The sequence below is a fragment of the Dromiciops gliroides genome, chromosome 1 (assembly GCF_019393635.1).
Source record: "Dromiciops gliroides isolate mDroGli1 chromosome 1, mDroGli1.pri, whole genome shotgun sequence".
Taxonomy (NCBI): Eukaryota; Metazoa; Chordata; class Mammalia; order Microbiotheria; family Microbiotheriidae; genus Dromiciops; species Dromiciops gliroides.
The window spans coordinates 128,765,940-128,776,147 of record NC_057861.1 but is presented as its reverse complement, the minus strand read 5'-3'; the positions used below and the strand labels follow the sequence as shown (position 1 = coordinate 128,776,147).

The window sequence follows — 10,208 nt, the reverse complement described above, 5'->3', positions numbered from 1 at the left end:
ATGATCTGTTCTATTCAATCCTGCCCTAATTATAGCAGTAGGTGGGGAATTACCCTGTGCTCAAAACACACAAAAGTGTTTAAAAAACTTTTGTGAAGATAATTCCACTCATCATTGGTACATGTAATATATGCGCACTTATGAACAGCACAAAATCCAGTAGACTTTAAAGATGAATGGCTCTTGCTGCAAGAGAACCCAGTAGCCATGACAGTCAAATAGCGGCCCTGAGTAAAGACAAGGCTGGCAAATGAAAGCTAGTTTACTGAAGTCAGAGAAGAATACAAATTTTTCTAGATTGGCTGCAGTGAAGGGTAGAGCTGTGAATTTGGCATAGCTTATGCAATCAAAACTAATCTGGTCAAGAAGCTTGTATGCCTTCCAAAAGGAGTGAACAACAGGTTCATGACAACAAGATTGACACTTATAGGAAAGCACCATCATCAATGGTTGTGATCCCACCATGACCACCTTAATGAGATCACAGAAAAATTTATGAAAACCTGGAGACCCTCATTATCAATGTTGTAAAGGAAGACAAGCTTATAATTTTGGGTGACTTTAATACAAGCCATCCCCCAAAGAGAAAAAGACCTATTTGTACAAAAATATTTATAGCAGCTTTTTTTGTGGTGGCTAAAAATTGGAAGTCAAAGGAATGCCTATCAATTGGGGAATGGCTAAACTAACTGTGGTATATGATGATAATAGGATATTACTGTGCAGTAAGAAATGACAAACAGGATGACTTCAAAAAAGCTTAGAAAGACATTCATGAAATGATTTATTAGGAAGTAAGCAGAACCAAGAGAACACTATACACAGAGACAGCAATACTGTTTGATGAAAAACTCTGAATGACTTGATTTTTCTCAACAATGCAATAATCCAAAGCAATCCCAAAAGAATATTAATGAAACATACTATCTACCTCCAAAGAAAGAACTGATATTGATTTAAACAGACTGAAGTATGCTATTTTTCACATTCTTTCATTAAGTGACAAATATGGTGTTGTTTTGCATGATCATATATGTATAACCCATATTGGATTGTTTGCCACCTTGAGAAGTGGAGAGGGGAGGGAGGGAAGGAGGGATAGAGATTGGAACAGAAAAATATAAATAAAAATGCTTAACCTGAAAAAAAAGAAGGCATGGGAAGGGTGTACTTGGAATGGTACAGCATATATATATACACACACACACACATAAATATGTTGTGCACATATGAGTTATTTAGGTCTTATTTATATAGTAATTATATTTAAACAAATTTGTCATACATTATTTATATGAATTTATATGTATACATTATTTATAAAAGTTTTTTACCTGTATAAAAAAAGAAAACTGCCTGTTTATTTAAAAATAGGAAGAGGAAGTATTTAAAATACTAAGTTATATGTACTAGAATACATCTAGGTATATCTAAATGTAATAATGTAGAAAATATACATTATATATGTCATATATGTGTATATATATATCTATGTTTTATATATATATAATTTAATTATATGTCACAAATAAAAAAAGAGTAGGCACAGACTATCAGACATGTCAGGGAGAAATGGAGTTGGAATGAGCAAAATAAAATGGTCATTTAGTATTAAAGACTTGTGTATCTCATGGCCTTCTCATCACCAACTGTCTTTCTTTTATCTAAACATAATAAAACTTCATGGATGCACCCTCACAGCAAGAATTGGCATTTAATTGACTAGGTCATTGTAAGGAGAAGAAGCCGAGAAGATGTTAGAGCGATGAAGGCAATGTGTGGTCAGTGTTAAATTGATCATAGATTTATCCTCTCCAAGATAAACATTCACATTTAACAAAAATGGTGGCCATAAAGCAAAATTACTTAGAAAAGCCTTAATGCCAACAGATTGGAGTTCTTCTATGAGTATGAACAGTTTGTTGCTAACTCGTAGGGAAAGCTGAGCCAACACATGGTTGTCAATAGTAGAGCAGAAAAGGAGTGGGCAGCTTTCAGAGATTTGGTGTATAGCAGTGCATCTGGGCCAGGACATTTGAAAACATCAAGATTGGTTTGACAGAAATGATGGGGAAATTCAGAAGCTGATAAATTCAAAACAAGAACACCACATGCTTTACCAGCATCCATCTCCAAGAAAGTAGTGTTTAACTCCATTAAAAGTAAAGTGTGGGCGGCGGCTAGGTGGCACAGTGGATAAAGCACTGGCCCTGGATTCTGGAGTACCTGAGTTCAAATACGGACTCAGACACTTGACATGTACTAGCTGTGTGACCCTGGGCAAATCTCCTAACCCCCATTGCCCCACAAAAAAAAAATCTTGGGGCAGCTAGGTGGTGCAGTGGATAGAGCACTGGCCCTGGATTCAGGAGGACCTGAGTTCAAATCCAGCCTCAGACACTTAACACTTACTAGCTGTGTGACTCTGGGCAAGTCACTTAACCCCAATTGCCTCACGAAAAAAACAAAACAAAACAAAAAAGTAAAGTGCAAGGGGCAGTTAAGTGGCGCAATGGATAGAGCACAAGACCTGGATTCAGGAGGACCTGAGTTCAAGTTCAGCCTCAGACACTTAACACTTACTAGCTGTGTGACCCTGGGCAAGTCACTTAACCCCAATTGCCTCACCAAAATAAAAAATAAAATAAAATAAAAGTAAAGTGCAAGCAAAGCTTAGAGAGATGCAGGATTCTTGGCTCAGTAAGAAGGCAGATGAAATTCAGTCTTATGCTGATAGTAACAATTCAAAACACTTTTATGATGCCCTGAAGACTATTTATGGGCCAAAGACCTATAGTGAATCTCAACTACTCAGTGCTGATGGATCCACATTGATTAGTGATAAGACCATGATCCTGAAGAGATAGGCTGAACATTTCTATAGTGTTCTCAATAGACCATCATTAATCAATGGTGAAACCAGTGTCCATATACCTAAGGTTGAAATCAATCCATCATTAACTGAATTTCCAACTGAAGAAGAGGTTTTGAAGGGTATTAGGTTCCTAGTGTGTGCCAAAGTGACTGGGACTGATTCTATTCCAGCTGAGAAGTACAATTCAGGGGGTCCACTGCTCATATAAAAGTTGACTGAAATGTCCCAGGTTATATAGGAAGGGAGATTATCACCCAAGAGTAAAAGGATGCCTTCATTGTCCATTTCTAAAAAGGTAGAGGAAATAGATTGTCCTGTGACAATCATATGTGTGTGTGTGTGTGTGTGTGTGTGTGTGTGTGTGTGTGTGTGTGTATGTATGTATGTGAGTGCGTTACCCTCAGTCATTTCTGGCAAGATTCTTGCAATATTCTAATATTCTTCTTTAATAGACTCATCCTTCACCCAGAAGATGTTTATTTACCTGAGAGCCAGTGTGGCCTCAGAAAGGGCCAAAAACAGTTTATATGGTATTTGCTGCCTAACAGCTACAGTTTGTTGCTCAGAGCAGAACAGAAGTCCATACACAAAGTTTGTCAATCTGACCAAGGCCTTTGATACTGCCAATCATAAGAGCCTATGGAAAAGTATATCAAAATTTTGTGCCTGGAGAGGTTCATTAGTACTGGGTGATGCTCTTGAGCTTTCCCAGTTACCAAAGGAGTGAAATAAAGCTGTGTACTGGCTCCCATGCTTTTTAGCAGGATGTTTTTAGTAATATTGTCAGATGCCTTTAGTGAGTATGAAAATGACATCAAGGTCAGCTACCATGTCAATGATGAAATACTTAACTTGATTAAAGTGCAGCCAGAGTTGGTGTATAACTTTCTGTTAGCAAATAATTGCTCACTAACTACAGCCCCTGAAGCTGAGATGCAACAAAGTATGGATTGATTCTCTGCTGCTTGTGGTAATTTCTTTTTTCTTTTTCTATTTTCTTTTTCCTTTTAATTTTTCTCAATTACATGTAAAGATATTCTTTAAGTTGCAAATTTTCCCCCACCCTCCCTTCTCTCCCCCATCTTGAGAGCAGCAAGAAATTTGATATAGGTTATACATTACAATAATATTAAACACATTTCCACATTAATTGGAACAAAAGGAAAAAACACAGAAGGAAAAATAAACAAGAATAATAAGAAAAAATCAACAACAAATGTTAAAATAGTATGCCTCAGTCTGCATTCAGACTCCATAGTTCTTTTTCTAAATGTGGAGAGCATTTTCCATCATAAGTATTTTGGCATTGTTTTGTATCATTGTATTGCTGAGAAGAGTTGTCTATAACAGTTGATCATCAAAAAATGTTGTTGATACTATATATAATGTTCTCTTGGTTCTGCTTATTTCATTCAGTATCAATTCATGTAGGTCTTTCCAGGTTTTTGTGAAATCCATCTGCTTATCACTTCTTACAGCACATAGTATTCCATTATATTCATATACCACAACTTATTTAGCTATTCCCCAACAGATGGCCATCCCCTAAATTTCCAATTCCTTGTTACCACAAACAGAACAGCTATAAATACTTTTTGTACAAATAGGTTTTTTCCCTTTTTATAATCTTTTGGGGATATAGACCTAATAGTGGTATTGCTGGGTCAAAGGGTATGCACAGTTTTAAATCCCTTTGGGGATGGTTCTATATTGCTCTACAGAATGGCTGGATCAGTTCACAGCTCCGCAAACAGTGCATCAATGTTCCAATTTTCCTACATATTCTCCAACATTTATAATTTTCCTTTTTTGTCATAGTAGGCAATTGGATAGGTGTGAGGTATTCCCTTAGAGTAGAGATTACACCACTCTTTAATTTGCATTTCTCTACTCAGTAGTGATTGATAACATTTTTTCTTATGGCTTTATATAGTTTTAATTTCATTATCTGAACACTGCCTGTTCATATACTTTGACCATTTCTCAATTGGGGAATGACTTGTATTCTTAAGTATTTGATTCAGTTCTCTATATATTTGAGATATTAGGCCTTTATCAGAAACATTGTCTGTAAAAATTGTTTCCCACCTTTCTTCTTTTTTTCTAATCTTGTTTGCTGTTTGTGTTAATTTTGACCTAACAACACCAAGAAAACACAGGTTTTTCTATCAGCCAGCATCATACCATCCTTATGTAGAACCGCTGGTTACAGCAAATGGAGAAATTTTGAATACTATGAATAAGTTCATATATCTTAGTGATAAACTTTCCAGGGATATACAAATAGATGATGATGTTAACACACACATTGTCAGAGTTTGGGAACCCCAAAGGAAAGTATGGGTAAAGAAAAGGTATTAGACTACCTACCAAAGTGAAGGTCTACAGAGCTGTTGTGCTGACCTCATTGTGATCTGCCTATGAAACCTGGATAGTCTACCATGACAGAAAACTTAATTGCTTCCATTGGAATTGTTTGAGGAAGATTCTGAACATCTGACAAGATTAGGTACCCAATACTGAGATCCTTTCTTGAATTAAATGGTCATTCATTCAAACTTTACTGTAGACAATGCAACTCTGATAGGCTGGCCACATTGTTCAAATGCCAAACATATACTTGTATAAAATACTACTTTATGGGGATCTCACACAAGGTAAATTCTCACATGGAGGTCAGAAGATGTGATACAAGGACATTCTTAATGTCTCTCTGAACGACTCTGGAATTGATTGTATGACATGGGAAACACTAGCAAATGACTGCGCCGCATGGTGTGCTTGTATCTAAGAAGGTGCTGTGCTCCACAAGCAAAACAGAATTGCAGTATCTTAAAAGAAATAGAAAATTTGTATAAAGACATCTCCACTCCAAATTTTCATGTGGGCTATTTGTGCCTGATGTCTGGTAGAATCTTTGGAGCTTGCATTGTTTTGATAAGCCACACTCAGAGACACTGTACCTTGACTACAAAATAGTGATGTTATTTTGGTCCACTTTGAGAATAAAGTAAAATAACCAACTGAAAGGTCTAGTCCTTATCCTATACTATATTAAAAGTACCATATATCCTCTCATGGAATTAATGTTCAGGATTTGAACACAAGCTAGCTTATGTGTCTAATTAACACATAACAACCCAACTCTGGACATTTTTACTGCCTTTTCCCATGGCTGTAACCTCTCCCTCTTCATTCCTTACTTCTGACTTACCTGCCTGCTATCAAATCCCAGCTAAAGTCACACTTTTACAAGAAACTTTTCCAGATCCCCCTTTCCTCTCTTGATTATTTCCAGATTATCTTGCATGTAGTTTGCTTGCACAAAGTTGTTTGCATTTTGTGTCCCCAATTAGACTGTGACCTACTTGAGAGCAAAGATTCTCATAATTTTCTTTGTATACCCAGTGCTTGCCACAGTGCCTGGAACAATCAGGCACTTAATACGAACACATAGATGTTCATATGCATAGTATGCATATACATTTATATTATATATATCTACTGTGTTGTCTAAAATCTAAATTGTGGGTTCTAATCTGCCCCCCCCCAGTCTTGGGGGGGAAACTGGATAAAATCATTGATAAATTCAACAAGAATTTAGGCTTTTAAAGATTTAACATATATATATATACATATATATAATATAATATATACATATATATAAGTGTATATATATATATATATATATATATATAAGTTAGTGAAGAGAGAGATTGAGAACAGATTCCTTATATCATAGAAATCCTAGCTCAGATTGAATTCAGTATAGCCAGAGAGAAAGAATGCAATTACCTTTCCTAGCAGCATAGGTGAAATCTCTCACCACCATGCTAGTGTCCAAATGACTAAGAGGCCCCCCCCCCCCAATTCTGCCACCACGCTAGTTTCCCAGATGAAAAGAGGAAGCTCCAGTCTGCGAGGCTCAGCTTTCTACTTCCTGTCCTCCTCCCTGAAATGGGAGGTTCGTCAAGTTGATTGGTCGAGAGTGGTCTCCGGTTGATGTCTCAGTCCACAGCCTCCGAGAACACACTCTACTCAGGGTTGGTCAGGTGTGGTCCCGAGTTAATCATCATTAAGTAGGTTCTCAGTCTCTCAGTCTCACCCAATTCAATCAATTCCAAATCAATCTTCAGGTGGGTCTCCTGGGCATCTGGCAAGTCCCATTATTTTATCACACTATGTGTAATTGTGTGTGTGTATATATATATATACACACATGTATATATAGAAACACATATATGTACATATATGTACATATAGAATATATGTATATATGTGTATATATATATATATAGAAACATACTAATTATATGATATCTCTCATGCCAGAAGGATCACTTATAACTTCCTAATTTTGAATTGGAATAAGAGACTTCTAGGTACCTGACATTACTCTAAACTATTTCCCAATTTTCAAAGACCCAGGTGTGTGGTATAATTGAGACCAACATACTCTTGTCAGTGTCAAATTGATTGAATTATTCTCTTTTTACATCAAACATTTTCTCATATTTAATGTGGCCATCAAAAAATTTAATGGAATCTTGGACTACTTTCAGAGAGACAATACTTGGAGCAATTAGGTAGAACAATGGAGAGAACTCCAACTTTAGAATCAGGAGGACCTGAGTTCAAATTTGACCTCAGACACTTACTAGTTGTGTGACCTTGGGCAAGTCACTAAACCCTGATTGTTTAAAAAAAGATAGACTCAACTTCTAAGAATATAGTGATGATAGCTCTATTCCTTTCCCTATCCAGACATTTGAATTCTACAGTTTAGGAAGGTCATTCATGAACTGGAGAGCTTCCAAAGGGCGGCAGTTAGGCTTGAAAAAGGCTAGTCCTTTTGAGTGAGAGAACTAGGGATATTTAGTGAAAAGAAGAGTACCTGGGTTCACATCTGGCCTCAGATACTTAACACTTACTAGCTGTGTGACCCTGGGCAAGTCACTTAACCCCAATTGCCTCACTCAAAAAAAAATTAAAAAAAAATGAATGGGGTGGGGGCAGCTAGGTGCCACAGTGGATAGAGCACAGGCCCTGGATTCAGGAGGACCTGAGTTCAAATCCAACCTCAGGCACTTAACACTTACTAGCTGTATGACCCTGAGCAAGTCACTTAACCCCAATTGCCTCACAAAAAACAAAAAATGAATGGGGGCAAACTCACTACTAATGAAAAAGAAATTAAGCTTTCCCAGCTTCCCAGAAGAGGGGTCCATACAGCGTTGTACTCGGTTTCCGTTGTAACTTTAAAGGGAAATTTCCACACTGTCCAGAGCCCTGGATGTCTTGCAGATGAAGGAGGAGGATGTCCTCAAATTTCTCACTGCAGGAACCCATTTGGGTGGCACTAACTTGGACTTCGAGATGGAACACTACATCTACAAAAGGAAGAGTGGCAGCATCTACATCATTAATTTGTAGAGAACTTAGGAAAAGCTTCTGCTCACTGCTTGTGCCATTTTTGCCATTGAAAATCCTGCTGTTAGTGTCATCTCATCCAGGAACACTGGCCAGCCAGCTGTTCTGAAATTTGCTGCTTCCACTGGCGCTACACCTATTGCTGGACGTTTCACCCAGGGCACCTTCACTAAGCAGATTCAGGCAGCTTTCCGGGAACCTTGCCTCTTGGTGGTCACTGATCCTCGGAAAGATCAACAGCCTCTGACTGAAGCATCACATGTTAACCTCCCAACCATTGCATTGTGCAACACAGATTCTCCACTTTTGCTATGTGGACATTGCCATTCCATGCAACAACAAGGGAGCTCACTCCGTGGGTCTGATGTGGAGGATGCTGGCCCGTTAAGTCCTACGTATGCGTGGTACCATCTCCCGTGAACACCGGTGCGAAGTGATACCTGATCTTTAGTTCTACAGGGATCCAGAGGAAATTGAGAAGAAAGAGCAGGCCGCAGCTGAGAAGGCAGTGACAAAGGAGGAATTTCAGACTGAATGGACTGCCCCTGCCCCAGAATTTACTGCTGCTCAACCAGAGGTGGCTGATTGGTTTGAGGGAGTGCAGGTGCCATCTGTGCCCATTCAGCAGTTCCCTACTGAAGACTGGAATGCTCAGCCTGCTACCGAGGACTGGTCTGCAGCTCCTACTGCTCAGGCCACTGAGTGGGTAGGGACTACCACAGAGTGGTCCTAAATTTTATCCCAGGTGCTCTAATAGAGAAGGAAAAGATTCTTGAAGGAAAATATATCTTGATTTCTTTAAAAAAAAAAAAGGAAATTAAGACAATTGTTAGGAACTATTTTTCCCAATTATATGCCAATGGATTTGACAATCTAAGTGAAATGGATGAATATCTACCCAAAAAATTACCCAAATTAATAAAAGAATAAATAAAATACTTACATAACCCAATTTTAGAAAAAAATAAATTAAACAATCAATCAATGAACTTCCTAAGAAAAAATCCCCGGGGACCAGATGGATTCAAAAGCGAATTCTACCAAACATTTAAAGAACAATTAATCGCAATACTGTATAAATAATTTGAGAAAATAGGTGGAGTCCTACCCAATTCATTTTATGAGACAAATATGGTATTGATATGCAAACCAGGAAGAACCAAAACAGAGAAAGAAAATTATAGACCAATCTCCCTAATGAATATTGATGCAAAAATTTTAAATAAAATACTCACCAGGAGATTACAGCAAGGCATCACAAGGATCATACACTATGACCAGGTGGGATGTATACCAGGAATGTAAGGCTGGTAAAATATTAGGAAAACTATCAGCATACTTGACCATATCAATAACAAAACCATTAGAAATCATTTGATTATCTCAATAGATGCAGAAAAAGCCTTTGACAAAATATAGCAGCCATTCCTATTAAAAACAAACACAAGAGAGCATAGGAATAAATGGAGGTTACCTTAAAGTGCTAAGTAATAATTATCTAAAACCACCAGCTAGCATTATCTGTAATGGGGATAAGAAACCTTCCTAATACAATCAGGGGTGAAGCAAGGATATCCATTATCAGTTGTATTATTTTAAATTGTACTAGAAATATTAGCTATAGCAATAAGAAGAAAAAAGAATTAAAGGAATTAGAATAGGTAATGAGGAAACAAAATTATCACTCTTTGCAGATCATATGATGTTATACTTAGAAAAGCCAAGAGACTCAACTAAAAAAAAAAACCTACTTGAAATTATTAACAACATTTTGTTGTTGTTGTTATTTTTTTGTTTTTTTGTTTTTTGCAGGGCAATGAGGGTTAAGTGACTTGCCCAGGGTCACACAGCTAGTAAGTGTTAAGTGTCTGAGGCTGGATTTGAACTCAGGTCCTCCTTAATC

The 10,208-nt window shown here is 37.4% G+C and overlaps 1 pseudogene; it reads left to right on the top strand.

Annotated features, from left to right (window-relative positions):
* Positions 1–6,877: 6,877 nt before the first annotated feature.
* Positions 6,878–9,038, top strand: LOC122746474 (annotated as a pseudogene).
* The last annotated feature ends 1,170 nt before the right edge of the window (positions 9,039–10,208 follow it).